Below are 14,094 nucleotides of genomic sequence, written 5' to 3'. Positions count from 1 at the left end.
CGAAGCCGTGCAGGGGGCGCGGAGGAGGCGGCCAGAGCCAGACGCCCGGGGGGCCGTGGAGGCGGGGACGGCCATCGCGTGGTGTTGGTGGAGCTCTAGAGGTGGCGGCATGGGGATGGGGGAGGCAGAGTGGAGTGGAGGTGGAGGCGGCGGCGTGGCCGGGGATGGAGCATGCGGTGCCGGGTGCCACGCGCCCACACCTGGCCGACGAACGAAGAGAGGGAGCAAGGGAGAGGAGCTGGGCACGTCGCAAATCGCAGAGGTGAGAGGAGAGGAGGAGTGAGCACTGCGGCGTGGGGACTGGGGAGGCCGGGAGGGGGATGCGCGGGGGGATGGAAAGGGTGTTAGGGTTCAGGGGGATGCGCGGGGGGATGGGAAGGGCGCACGGCCTCCTCTGCCCGCAGGCTACGGGAGCAGGGCAACAGGCCGGCACTAACGCCCAGGGCTTAGCAGGCCGTCACCGGGCCGTGCGGTCTGTAGCAGGCCAAGCCGTGCCGGCCCACGTGCCTGGGGTAAGGCCCAGGCATGGCCTGCTGCTCCGGGCCAGGCCAGCCCGGGCCCACTAGCCTCCGTGCCGAGCTGTGCTTGGGCCGGGCAAAAAAAAAAACAGGCCTTGGGCCGGGTTGACGGGCTCGGGCTGCATGGCCCAATGTACTGCCATCAGACAGCACGCGCAGGACCGTCCTCTCGGCGGCGCCCCAGCACTTGCACTAGGTGGCTGCGGCAGGTGGGTCCTATTGCAACATATGCAACACCCAATCTACTTTTGCAACATATAGATAAAACACTTGCAACATACGCTCGAAACATCTAAAACACTTGCAACATATGTCGGAAACACTTGCAAAACACAAAAAAAACTTGAAAATATGTGTGTATCCATTGCAAACATCAAGATGAAACACTTGAAAACACCTAAAACACTTGCATGTATATGCAACATCCCGATCTAGTTTTACAACATCCAAATGAAACACTTGCAACATACGTATAAAACAGATAGAACATTTGGAACATACACTTGAAACATATGTGTATAGCCATCGCAACATGTGCAACATCACGATCCACTTTTGCAACATAGATATAAAACACTTGAAACATACCTCTCAAACTTCTGAAACACTTGAAACATACTCTTGCAACATGCGCTTTCAGCGCAATGTCACCTTGCTGCTTGGACGAATGGAGGTTGGCGGCGACGCATGGAGCTCGCGGTAGCGCGGAGCTCGCCAGTGCGACAGCGGCGTGGGAACTCGCTAGCGGGGCGGCGTCACGTGAAGCTCCTCCCCTCACCTGTTTGTTGGAGCATCCGTCGTGGAGGCTCGCCAGCTCGGTGGAGCGGCCACGACGAGCAGATGGCGCGGTGCGGGGAGGAGAAGGAAGCGGGACGAGTAGGAGGAGGTGGGTGGACGCGGGCATGCGGCGGTAGACATCGTTGGTGGAGGCGGGACCGCACGGGAGGCCTCGAGTGCAAGGTCTGGACGCGGGAGACAGGGAGCCTGTGACTGTAAGGCTGTGAAGGAGAGTGGTGCACGGTAGAGACTAGGGCCCACGTGTGACAATTTGCCACAGGCATGTTGCTTGGGCCAGGTCCGCAGGCCCAGCAAGTAAGCGTCGTGACGGATGGACGTCCTGATCCCTAGCATTACCTGTACACGTTATATATTGAGCTATTGACAAACTTGAGAAAAACAAGCAGAATGTATAGAGATAACGCAGACTCAGAGTCAGCAAAGTATCTCGGAGGTGCTATAGTAGGAGATCACACAATCAACGGGACCTCTCTACGAAAAGCAGTTTGTGACAAAGCCACTAGCAAAGCTAGCGGGGTTCCAATCTGCAAATGAGCGAGACAGCTCGGTCCATCCAGCCAACCAGTTGGATTATATACACTTCTTTCACACCATGGTTTCAAAGACAGTAACATGTTTTGTTTTTTTTCATCACCGATACACAGTAGCATTTTTACAAGATAGTAACAAAAACTAATTTTATTAGGAGAAGAAAAAACAGCCTGAATTCTAAATTTAAATCGCGGATAGAAAATAGCAGGTGCACCCGTGTGTGAATAAAGGCATGTTTGAATCACATGGGTAACTATCAGCAACTAAAAATTGGCTATCCAAACAAGGGGTTAATGAGGAGGCTAGATTTTAGCCCCTAGCTGTGTCATTAGCCTATTAACTAACACAGCTAGTTAAACAAAAGCTAATAATTCATTGCTATGGATATGTACACCTATTAGGTAAGGATTCAAACATGTTATAATAGTTAGCTAGCTAATTTTTAGCTTCGACGAGTAATAGACTTAGCCGGTTCAATCGAGCCCCCAAGCGCATGACGGTGCTAGTGCCACATGAGAATAGCATTTCAATCTTGTTTAGAAGTGCGTACACACACATGTGCGTCACGTCTGTCTCGTGATGTCCTTTTTTTCTTCAAACATTTATATGCGTCCCATGAATCTTTGTTATCCCGGCGCCGCGCCCGCCCGTGACAATCAACCATCCCCCTACATTTTCAGTGGGCATTCACCAACCAAAACCCAAGAACAATCAACCATCCCATCGCCGCAGCAGCATCCCAAAAAACCCGGATCATATCGTATCGGATCAAATCACAACTCTTCAGCTCAAATCCCAAAATCGCGTCGCAAACCCGACTACCGAGTGAGTGTACTGACCCGGGTACCTAGCTACGATGCGCCCATCAATCCGCCCACCACAATCGCACGACGGCGGCGGCCAAAGTCTCCAGCCGTCGCGCTCGCCGGCCGCCACGTACGTGAACCTCCACCGCCGGAGGAGACCCAGCGCGCGCGGCCGGCTCGGCTGCCTACTATCACGTGCCAATTAGCGATCGCAGCAGCTAGCACTACGGGCAATCGGGCATGGCGCCCCGCTGGCTCACGCCCACGCACTCGCGCACGCGAAAAGGCGAGTAAACTAACGGGCAAAAGTGCCGTGCGCGTGTGCGCTGCGGCGAAAGCTGTGGGGACTCACTCAGGGGTGGCTTGGCTGGGGCGGACTGGCTGGCTGCCTCTCCCGCCGCTGGCCGCTGCCTGCCGTGAGTGCGCGCGCAACTCGGCCGGGGCCCGTCCGCGTCGATCGCCCGCTGCCTTTTGCTTGCTTGGGACTCCTAGCCTCGGTGCTGGGCGCGCGTGCCCGTGAGGTTGCTTTCGTCCGCGCTGGTGGCCAAACCCAGCCACGCCCCGAACGCCCCCCCGCGCGCGCGTCGATCGGAGACTGACCACTACATCTACGTGCCGGCCGATCGGATCGGCTCCGTGCGTGCCCGTCGCTCGCCGAGCCGTCGACGTCGCCGACGCCCGACAAGGCGCGCCAGTGATGTATCCAACCTCTGCTCTGCTCACATGCATGCCGTGTTTGATCGATCGCCGAGGAAAACCGGTTGGTTGGTTGGTCTGCCCGTTGTCTCAGCTCGCCACAGCTGCCTGCCGTCTTCCACGGTTTTTCGCCGACCGGTGCTAGTGGAGACTGAACAGAAGACGGACGGCGGGTCGACAGAGAGGGCCGGCCGGCGGCTGGTGCAATGAACTTCGCTTCGACGCTTACTAATCGAGACCGAGATTTTGGCACTGCGTTATTGAGAATTGGAGGTTTCCGAGTGCTCAGTTACTGGAGAAGTTGCTTAATGATCCTCTCTTTTTCCTGCGAATGAAAATATAATCCGCTCTTCGATCAGGAATAAACTAGATTTCGTACCGTACTTGCATCAATCAACAACTAGCTAGTACGGGCCAGCAGCTCACTCCACACTCCTTTCTCATCTACTCCCTCCGTCCCATTGAGTTTGTCGCTCGGGAACCGGGATTGTGAGGGGGGCACGGTTTTCCAACGACAAACTCAATGGGACGGAGGGAGTAGAAAAAGCATCTTGATCTACATCGCCACTTGTGCATCTAGGCGACTAGTAGGCCACATGGGACACATGATGCCGCCGTTGTTGTCAATTCATGCATCTGACACGGCAATAATACACCCGATCCTACTACAGTATCACTAGCGCTACTAGGAACCTTAATTAATTAACTTATGGCATGTGATTAGAATCTTACAATTAAGTAAAAAATATCTTGAGTAGCATTACGTAGCACTCTAAATTATATCTACATTGTTCACCCCAATAACATTATGGAAACGGTTTTAAGTAGTCCGCTAATAGGAATTATGTAAAATACCTACCGCCTCTGTCCTTATGAAAAAATAATATAATGTAATTGTGATTGTCATACAAAATTATCCACCTAAGCCATTTCTCAAAATAATGTAAAATAAATTCACATATAAGTTAACCATCCTCACCTGTCGGGTATCGATATTAGGGATACCCAAAGCAAGAAAGTTAACGGCCACGCTGACTTCCTCGGATGGCTCGAGACGTATCAAAAGGTCTCGTCCGACCTCGAAGCCACGGGCTCCGTCTCTCCTGACCCCTTGGGTGCGGGCTCCGTCTCGCCCGACTCCAATGACGCGGGTTCTGTCTCGCCCAAGGCCACGGGCTCCGTCTCACGCGACCTCGAGGCCGCGGGCTCCGTCTCACGCGACCTCGAGGCCGCGGGCTCCGTCTCGCCCGACCCCTTGGGTGTGGGCTTCGTCTCGCTCGACCCCAAGGACGCGGTTTCCGTCTCGCCTAAGGTCGCGGGCTTTGTCTCGCCCGACCTCGAGGACGCGGGTTCCGTCTCGTCTGACGGGGACCCATACCATCGTCAACCACTCTAGGTCCAAGCGTATGGGCCTAGGTCAAAACTCTGGGCCTGTTCGGCTGGTATTAAAGTCAGCTGATAAGCCGGTCTTGGCTGATTTGTTGTGAGAGAAAAATACTATAGATTCTAGCTGATAAGCCGGCTGATAAGTTCAAGCGAACAGGCCCTCTGACGCCAGAGAAGAGGCTGGCACGCCTTGATATAACCCGTGGCCATGACAGGCCATACCTGGAGATTCACATCAAGAACAGTGTCGGGCGTGCTGGTGCTGTTCTGTCTAATCCTCGTACAGATGCTGACAGACGCGCCAGTTCACCACGTCGTTCGTCGGGACGAAGTGGAACACCATGACCAGCAGACGACGCCTGCGCATGGCGCCAGTGACGAACAGGACCGCGATATGGAGCCGTCCCTGTTGACATCTACAGGATCGGCGGGACCCGCATGAAGGAGAAGAAAGATCCGACAACCCTGGAAGCCTTCTTCTCTCTCGTTCTTCTCCTTTTTCTCCTCTATAACCCGCGATTTCCCTTCGCCTATAAAAGGGAAAGCAGGGCGCCCCATGAAATGAGAGATCGGGACACAAGAGCACGACGGGAGCACACGACTGAGCGGCAAGCGAGCTCTTAGCACCCGTTCACTCCTTCCACCAGAGATTTGGGATCCTCTTCCTCTCTCGTCTGTTTGTAACCCCTACTGCAAACCAAGTGCCAGTAACACGAGCAGCAGCGAACTAGACGTAGGGATGTTCCGCTCGAACCAGTATAAACCCTTGTGTCCTCCGAGCACACCATCCGAGCTAGACACACAAAAACAAATTTACTCGTCGATGTCCGAAAACACCGACACCACCACTATTCAAAGTAACATAAAAAATCCCTTAATTTCGCATATATTCCCTTCATCTTTAGAAAAGTGCACTTATCACTTTAAGAATAATATAAAATGACCCTCTAAATTTTCATATAAATTTCCCACCTCCATTATTTTAGAAATAACACAAAGCCTCCGAATCTACATATAAATTACTTCTATATATGTTTCTTTGTAAATCACCCACTTCTATTATTGTTAATATATAGAGAGAAAACTAACTCAAGATATGCATGCATGACGCGTGTCACCATGCAGAATATCAATGGAACACATAATTCAAGTTGAGATTTCAACTACACATATATGAAAAGGACATAAGGTGTGATGCAAAGGAGAAAAACTATGGATGACAATGGAAAAACATATAAAGTAATATATATAATAAATCCTATCACAACCAACTAAAGATAAGAAAGAATCTATGCGAATATTATATTGTGTTAGAATTTGAACAAATGAAGGAGATAAAATTTAAGAAATTTTGTTGTTGGTCTCACATTTATCAATTACTTTTTAATACTTTATATCTCTTAGAATATTAACCCGTACATGAGCACAGGTTGATGCACTAATGCTTCTAATTATATATTAATATACAAATTGATCCTACCCAAAACATCTCATACGTGATACGTGGGATGTTTGGTATATACTCTCTCCATTTCAAAGTATAAATCATTCTGGCTTTTCAAGATACACCGTATTTACTATATATCTAGAAAAGTTAAATAAAATTATAATTTGAAACTGAGTAGGAGTATACCATGTATGATTGAGCCCACTTCTACTAGCACCTATGTAAAGTCATGTAACACCTAGGTCTGGCACACGGCCCAAGCCCACTCTACCGAGGAGTGGACCCTAATACGTAGCAATCCGCTTATACTTTTATACTCGCTTCGCGTAAAACAATCAACCGAAGATTATTATAGGTCCTGTCCCTCGGTTCCCAGTACTACTGAACTGCGGTTGAACAGGACTACGCGATGCTACAGTACCGCGCACAGTCCAGGCTGCAGTAGCCCCGTCTGCGACCCGGTCCAACTCGCCGCTACAGTACCTCTGTAAGCTACGGTCGCGTCTCAGCACTATTCAATTAGGCCCGTGAGCTGGGTCTCACAAGTCATCTAAAAGAGCGAGATAATCACCGTTCATTAACATGCCGGCCAAAAGAGCGGGCGGATAGGATCAAAGACAAATCGTTGCTAGTCGCTCGAATATTGCACGATAAAAGCGCGCAAAAGCTAGTGCCATGTAGGCTGGTCTCGACTACACACCTAGGAAAGGTAAATGGGGGGAGGCACGCCGCATGCACACGTCGGTTTCAATCGGTGTGGTGAGAGATCCGGGCGTCCTCTTGTTCGTAAACTGCTGCACGTAATCGCCTCCTCCTCGGCCACTTGTTTAGTAGCGATGTGCATCCCGGCGTCCTCTAGTACGTGAGATTCTTGCTTTACTTCCGCTCCTCTTTCTTTATCGCTGTTTTCGATGACCATGAACGTGATGATGGGCTATGAGGAGGAGTGTGCTAGCTGATTATTCATGTGTTCTTTTCGGATCGGAGGACAAAGGCCAGCTTATCCAAGTATAAAAGTTTTTACAATAATGTTCATCTCAAAGGTAGGAAGAGTTAGGTTTGGGCGTGCAAAGGATTTGCTGCGAATAAGACAACGGTGATGAAATGATAATGATGGCCAGTGGAATCACACACGCGCAATCGTGTGGCTAAATTTGAAAGTGCGACGTCGTCCGGGTCTTCAACACTAATTCAGCTATTTTTCTCTCACAGTAAATCAGCGTCAGCATATTTCCTGCTGCCTTCAATTATAATTTTGTCACAGCATCTGTTTCTGGTGTAGTGCTAGCTCGTGAGTATAGTGAACTAGCCAGAGCCAATGCACACTCTATCAAGTGGTATCATAGTTCATGGTCACAAAGCCTAATTTTTTTAAGCTAAAAAACCTAAAAAATCACAAGGTATATAGTGACGGAAGTGGTATCAAAGTCCATGATAAAAAAACCAAAAAAATCTTGAGGGCCATCTCAAGGTTTAGTTATATAATAGCAACGGATACTCCATCCAGGTCCATAAAAAAAGTCATTTTGGACATTGGTCTTCAAAAACAACTTTAACGGTTACTTTTTGCTATAAAATATTCATAAAACTACATTTCGAGATAAATTTACTTACATCACCGTCATATTTTTCAAACTCAACCGAAGCATCAATATGTACTTTTATTTATAGTTAAAATTTAAAATATTTAACTTAAGACAACTTTTAAACGACCTCCTTGACGAGGGAGTACAACTGTCGGTGCAGAAAGTGACCAACAAGTAAATACTTGTAGTTTTATCGTATATTGTGATCGGAGGTGGTCTAGCACTCAATGGCACATAGTTCATACTGGTTCAGACAACGTGCCCTACGTCCAGTTTTAGTCGATCGGTGACTTCATTCCTGAGCCCAGGTGCTCGAAGTTTGCAGTGGGGTTATAAACGAGAAGGAAAAAATGGGGGGTACAAGAGGTCCGGTCGGACTCCGATCGGAAGGGCCGAGAGTGACGGGAGCCCCGCTATGAGCTAAGTGTTCGAGCGTGTGTTCGTGATTTGAACCTGATGGTTCTGCTGTTGTGTAATAGTAAACTTGATCGATCTGATGAATCTGAATGAACTTGAATCGACCTATCCTATTGGGAGAGAGTGCATCTCCTTTTATAGATGAATGGGATGGCCTTACAAGTGAGAGGGAGAGAGTACGTATGCTACTGAGCCTTGTTGCCCACATCGACGGGTACAGGATGATGGTAGGCGCTCACAATACTGTTGAATGTCAGATGCACGTGGAAAGTTGTGTTGTCTTCTTTGGGCATGGCAGACGTCGGTGCCTGCCACACAGTTAATACCTGGAGGCATGCAAGGGGTTTTACCATGTTTGCCCCGTACGATAAATGTCGACACTCACAACACTGTCGATGCCTAGAGACATGTCGGAGGAGCCTTATCGTATGGGAGTTAATGACGCCTACAATACTGTGGGGGAAAATGTCGGCGTCTACAACACTGCTTGGGCTCTGTTGTGCCAGGGAGGTTGCAGAGTACTGTTTCTGCAGGTGTACAGGGTACGGTCTCTGGTATCGTGGTTTGACTTGTGCGTCCTGCCTTGCTTTCTCCGTCCGTTTCCTAGTCCTTACCGAGCGGGCGTCCCCGATCGGTTGGTCCCAGTTGGCTCTGATCGCGCCAGTCGAAGAAGAGCAGTGAGCAGGGGTTTGGCGCATCCCCGGTCAGAGACGCGGGTCGGAGTCGGAAGTAGTGCTTTGGCCAGGCCTTCCGGTCGGAGAGGCCGTCCCGAAGTGGACCGGAGACCGAAGCGAGCGTTCCGGTCGGAGAGGTGGTCCGGAGTCAGAAAAATGGGCGCTATTCCTCCTCGGTCAGACTTTCCGGTCGATGATTGGATCACCCTTCTGACCTGTCGTTTAGATACCTGGACCGGCCCATGAGTTACACGTTTGTTGCTTAGGTCGAGCCTTTGTTGGAAAGCCGGTCCGCGAGGGACGCTAGACCTATGAACGCCACAACCACTGTAATTGTGAATATCGGAGCTGTGTAGCAAATAAATTTGCATGTACGAAGTCAAGGGAGTACAACTATAGTTGTGAATATCGGAGCTGTGTAGGAAACAAATTTACATGTACGAAATGTAATCATGCAATTACTCTGGCCAAGGGGATCGCACTGGTGCGTTGGATGCCACAGAAAACTGGATATCGAAGGAGTAGCCGGATTTGCTTGCAACTGTGTGCTGCGTGTCCGTACATGCATTTTGCTACACCCCGTACTCCGTGTGCACTTCACCTCGATGTTTACAAAAAAGCATCGTTTTTCCATGCCCTCACGCTCCGTTTCCCAGTGCAAACCAGCTCGGTCGCCAGTTGGCTGTCGCCACTTTCCCCGCGTGGACCGTTGTTCAACGATGCGCCGATCCGTCCATCTCTATCCGTTCGGTTTTTCTCTCTGCGCCGCTCGCTCTCAGAGTCATTCTCTATCCATCGCGAAGAGACGAGAACGGCCGATCGGCTTCAGCTTCTCCGTTGTTCGTCTCTTGGCCACCGGATCGGATGATTTTCTCGCCGAGGCGCGGCCCCGTTAGCTCGGCTGAAATTGACTGAAAAACCCGGTTCCGACTAAATTATTGTGAGAGACAAATACTGTTTCGGTTAAAAAAGAAATCGAATAAGCCGGATTATAAGGTAAGCCGAACGGGGTTGTTAGTTTCCTACCTTGCAGAATTCCGACGGGCAAAAGCCCAAAATAAAGTGTATTGCATCTGTTCTGAATTCAGGACAAGCATCGTCGTCGACAGTGTGTATGAGATCAGCTGCAAAGTTCAATGTTGCCAAACCAAACCATTGCTTTCGTAGGTCGGGCGGGTTCTGTTCAGCCTAAACAAAAGCTAAAAGAGAGTGCTTATGTAATCGGTGACGGCTAATAACGAAGTCTCACGTCCTCTGTGCGCTGCATTTTCTGTGGAGAAGGAATACGAATACTTCTGTAGAATATACAGCATTTGAAGATAGGGATCTACTAGTGAGCATGCATGCTGTCAAAGATGCTGACATAACTTGTTAATCCTCAGAAATGAAAATACCGTTAGTCATGGTTTGATAAAGTAATTAAACCACGTCATCTGAGACAAAATATTGTGTGGTGTACAGAGTATTAGGGACTAGTAGAGGGCATGATTGAATCGATCCTAATCCTGACTAATGCAGATTACTATATTATGCTTTAAAAATCTGAACCTGTGCTGGACCATTTTTTACTGTACAAGTTCAATGTCCGTGTGCCACAAGCTCACTCGCATGCTCCGTCTGACGAAACACCCGAGTGATAAGTGGAAAGGAATTTTATTATAGAATTTTAGGTTTACCCATACTAGTTGTTAGTGGTAGAATTTATGATTCGATTATACGATTTTAGGACTTTTTAATCTTTAACTAAGGATTCCGATTCTACTATCCTAGTCAACAAAATCTATATTTCTATGACTTTTATGTGTACGACCTTAATTACCTAAAGTCCTCGATTTGACTTAGAATTTATGATTTTGACAACCGTGACTTTATCAGTACCAGCAATTGTTTCAACCCATCTTCATTTTTTTTCGTTTATACTTATACTATATATAGAAAATTGAAATCTGTTACCTGAGCGTGCGTTCTCCGCGGCGGCCTCGCGGTGACGGTCCCGCCGTCGCCGAGCAAGGCGAGCACAAAGAACAGAAGCTTCTCCTACGAGCTAGTGTCCCGGCTCCCGGACAGCGGAACAAGGACAAACCTCACCCGTCACCCACCCCCGAGTCGACGAGTCCCGTCCAGCGCACGAGCGCACTGCGCACTGCGCACTGTCCGAATTTTTTACTATTTGACTCTTTTTCGAAAGTTTCTCTCAAATAGACCCCTGGCGAAAACAATTCCAGAAATGGATCATTGGCTCGGCACCAGAGTGACTGGCGTCGAGCTCGGCGCCACGGTCACTGGCGCCGAGGTCCTGGGCACGGGAAAATGGCCTACCAGGGGCTCGGCGCCAGAGTGACTGGCGCCGAGACACCTGCATTTAACCAAGCCTGCACTTCTTCCCCGAGCTGACTTTTGGCTAAGTCCCTAAATTTACCGTGAGATGGATATATAAAATTTTTGATGTGCTTGCTAACCATCGGCCTCACCAAACGTAGGCCTCCAAAGGGCAAGGTCAACCCTTCTCTTCTGCTCGCGCATCAATCGACCCAATCGATCCTTCTGTTCTGCTTGCTAACCATACGTTTGGTAAATTTAAAGACTTAGCCAAAATTTTATATATCCATCTCACGGTAAATTTAGGGACTTAGCCAAAATTCTAAGTTGCCGGTGATTGTGAGGTAGGGTGAAGTGGCGAGAAAAAAATCCGAGACGGAGGAGAAATAAGAGGAAGAACGCTCGGAGAAGAAGTGTAGGCTGGGTTAAATGCAGGTGGCTCGGCGCCATTCAGACTGGCGCCGAGCTCGACGTCGAGCTCGGCGCCAGTCACTCTGGCGCCGAGCCCCTGGCAGGCCATTTTCCCGTGCCCAGGACCTCGGCGCTAGTCACTCTGACGCCGAGCTCGGCGCCAGTCACTCTGACGCCGAACCAAGGGTCTATTTCTGGAATTGTTTCCGTCATAGGTCTATTTGAGAGAAACTTTCGAAAAAAGGCCGAATGGTAAAAAGTTCGGGCGCACTGCGGACCTTGCAGTTGCATAGATTCTTGCTGCCGGTGAGCCTAAGCCTGGGCAAAATACCCGATACCCATTACCCGTACCCGAATTACCCGAACCTGGACCCGAATTACCCGAACCCGAGGTACCCGATCCCAAATTCGGATAGCGATTTTGATTACCCGAAATTAGTTTGGGTAATTCGGGTAATATCCCCCTGTACCCAAACTACCCGAACTACCCAAAGATTTGTTTTTGTCTTTGTATTTATCATGTGTTGTTAGCTGAACCATTTAACTTATCACTTTATTAGAATATAATTCTCTCTATTTGAATGAGTGACTGTAATATATTATTCTCTACAAATTGCTATTGAAATTCTATACAAATTGCTGCTGAAATTATGTATAGATCGCTACTGAAATTTAGTGTAGTTGGTTGTTTTCTGTAAATTTGGGTATATCGGGTAATACCCGAACCCGAACCCGAATTATCGGGTACCCGAATTTGCGGGTAGTGTTTTTTCGGGGGTAATATCGGGTAGCAATTTTTATTACCCGAATTTTGAATTACCCGAATTACCCGATCCGAAAAAATCGGGGCTTAGGTGAGCCAAGTGTGTGTGCCTCCAGCCTTGTCCCTTTCCCAGTTTCCCACCCGTACCCCTTGTCCCTTTCCCAGTTTCCCACCCGTGTCACCGTGTGACGGACTGACGGTGCCTACGGCTGCGAGTACCGAGTAGCATCACCATGGACGCTGCTTCCATAGGGCGGATGCCCGCTACTTCGGTGCTTGGCCATAGGCATTTTTCTGTGGGATCTCCGTGTCCTTTTCTTACCGTTCGCCAGCAAATCCGGAGGCGTCTGTGTTTGTTTCCCTGCTAAACTTGAGGCTAATTACGAAATTAAATACACAGATTAAGACTAATTTGCGAGACGGATTTTTAAGCCTAATTAGTCCATGATTTGACAATGTGGTGCTACAGTAAACATGTGCTAATGAAGGATTAATTATGTTTACTAAATTCGTGTCGTGGATTACCGATGACTTATGTAATTTGTTTTATTATTACTATCCAAACACTCGATGTGACACTCCCATATAACACCCGATGTGATACCCCTAAACTTTAGTCCCTTGATTTAAACGAAGCCGCTCGGTTGCCATTTTGCGAGAGCGAGACTTACGGGTCGGCGTTTCGCAGCTCCGGAGATGCCCTTCCCAGTCCCCTAGTCCACCACATACAGCCTGTTTACTGGTTGGTTTCTGGACTGATAAACCCAATTGGTGCTGGTTTATTATGAGAGAAAAATATTGTACCATGACTGATAAGCCCTGGCTGAAAATCAACAAGCGAACATGCTGGTAGTCAAATATTCCCTGAGTTCCAAAGCTTGCTTCAATTTTATCACAAATGAAACTATCTTAATCCTGAACAATTTATGAAACAATCACTAAAATATTTACGACACCAAATACATAAATTATATGAAAATAAGTTTCATGCTGAATTTAGTGATACATTTGGTTTAGTTAAAATAAAAAAATGAGAACAAAATAAAAAACAATATATTTTTCAGACATAGGTTCTAAATAATATAAAAAAATCCATCCCGTAGTAAGTACTAGCCACCATATGTCTAGAAAACGATGTAAGATCATGAGTTTTCTGTCCTATCCAAAGTTGATGTCTTTTGCTTATTTGCCAGTCTTCTTTTTTTTTTTACCTTTGATCATATACTCTCTTCGTTCAAAAAAAAAAAAAGAGTATACTTACTGTGCTAAGTCAAACATCTTGAGTTTGATCAATTGTTTTGCAAAAATATACAAATACTTATGATAAATAATCATAATTGGATTCATCATATTTGGACTTAATACCATTTTTTATACATAAGTGGACCGAATCTAGAAGTACACTCTTTTTGGGTGGAGGGAGTATGCTACAAGGTTCATATTGTTTAATTATATTTATTAGTGCTTGTGTATTGGAACAGAACATACAGCTTGAGGCGCGGTCGCTTGAACAATTTGTGGCTTTAAAATTTATTTATCGATCACGTCATCTGTTCTAACATGTGTTGAAATCATACTTACTATCGCTGTACACACTAACAGGTATGAGCAAGGGTTATACACGTCCATGTGACAACGAAACAAGAAGGTGCGCTATAGGAGATCTAGGAAGTAAAATACGATGGACGGAATACTTTGTTATGACTTTATTATCAAGGATAGATTTCAAACGTGTCAAAAAC

This window comes from Miscanthus floridulus, chromosome 11 (genome assembly GCF_019320115.1).
Source record: "Miscanthus floridulus cultivar M001 chromosome 11, ASM1932011v1, whole genome shotgun sequence".
Taxonomy (NCBI): Eukaryota; Viridiplantae; Streptophyta; class Magnoliopsida; order Poales; family Poaceae; genus Miscanthus; species Miscanthus floridulus.
Note: the sequence above shows the minus strand (reverse complement) of the source record.